Genomic DNA, 1,779 nt, shown 5'->3' with positions numbered 1-1,779 from the left:
CAGGAGGCAACGCCGGAAAAACAACAAAAACGACGAGCGGGAGGATTTAACCTATAGCCGGCACGTTTGACGCGGCGCTTCGCCGACGACGCTCGTCGCGGCGCCTGCGCGTACCCCTCCGCCGCCGGCTGACGCCTGGTCGACGACGCTTCAACCCCCCACCCTCTCGCGGCGTCGTCACGAGACGACGCCTACCTTCACCCACTGAACGTCGTGCAATTGTTGATCGTTGGTTACGTGGTAGTGAAACTCGCTCTCCTTCTCTTTTCCTCCTCCACTTCCGCCCCGTTTCTTTCCCCGTTTCAACCACCCTCTGTTCGCCCGACTCCGTCCTCCACCCCACGAAAATCGAGGTGGAAACACTCGGTGCTGCTGGAATCAGATGCACCGACACAACCGGGCGACGTTGCACTGAAAAAATGCTCTTTGAAGACTCGAAACGCTGGGCGGTTTTAATTTGTAGATAGGATTTGCAGGGAGTGGGTCGGTGAACCTGGGGAATTCGATTTAAATCGATTTGCAGTGGGTTCTTAAAGAACTTGTGCGATAAATGCATTGGTTCTTTAATGTTTTTCAGTAGAGGAGTTTTCGTTTTTGATTATTGCAGAGACATTGATTTCTGTGAATTGTAAATGATTTACCTTTACTACTTGCTTTAGCTTCGCAGCGTAAACGAATGGGGAATACTGAAAAATAATAGTTAGTGCATGGTATATTTTTAATTAATAGGGTACGCGTATTTTAAATTATATGTAATAAACCTCTTGGAAAGTTTTGTACATCTATTTCACGGATGTTTGGTACAAGATCCAAGGAACAATCCCCGTCTTGTATCTCCGCAGCTCAGTCAAAGAGTCAGGATTTGAAAAGACTAGTTAACGGAGCAATTAATCGTTCGATCGAACTTTCGATTCCTGAAGTGTTCCCCTGGACAAATCGAGCGAAATCCACTGGCAGCCAGGTTTAGCGGTGAAGTCGCAGTGGCCTAGGTAATAGCTGCGGGGGTGGTAGGCTACCGTGGTAGTGGTAAATTCAGCCGGAGGGATTGCCAGGTCCGCCATGCTGGATTCCTGTCGCCGAACGACCCTGTGGTTTTCCGGTAATCGTTGCCAGGGATGCAGACAGGCAACCTAGTCCCCCACCAACACTCGAGGAGCTGGAAGCCACGCCCCGCAACTCCAAGGCGGACCAATGACGCCTGGACATCGCGACGTTGCCGTCCACCAATAGGATTACCCTCTGATACGGTCTTTCGCTTGTCAATGACTGCTGCACGACCACCCTCGCTAGCTCTCGCTGGGGTGCTTTTCAATTTCGGGCCCGCACCCTCATAAACGCAGCCAACCACCCGTCCACCCACCCCAACACACTTCGATAGGTCGCCGCGAACACATCGAAACGCGGCAAGTCTGCGATGGACGGTGCCGGATGCCAGGGGCGGATGCATAGCGGGCGATCGAGGAAAATATTTGCGGGGTGGTTTCGGTACAAATGAGAGATCAATTGAACACTTGACGTGTTAAATTGATTATGAGTATGTACGATGAATAATAATAAGAATAAAGTGTTTTCCTTATACTTTAGCTAATCTATTTTAAATCATTATTTTCTTGATACTGCTCGTTTTTTGTTAGGAAAGATTTAAGACGTTGATATCGTATATGCAACCTAATGTTTTTATCGCAAGAAATAAAATGCTCAATTCCCGTTTTCGTAAAATGTTTAGGAAAAATTACATTTTTCCCGACTTCATGGATTTATGAGAATGTCCAGAAGATA

Source organism: Nomia melanderi, chromosome 2 (assembly GCF_051020985.1).
Source record: "Nomia melanderi isolate GNS246 chromosome 2, iyNomMela1, whole genome shotgun sequence".
Taxonomy (NCBI): domain Eukaryota; kingdom Metazoa; phylum Arthropoda; class Insecta; order Hymenoptera; family Halictidae; genus Nomia; species Nomia melanderi.
This window is presented reverse-complemented; position numbering follows the sequence as displayed.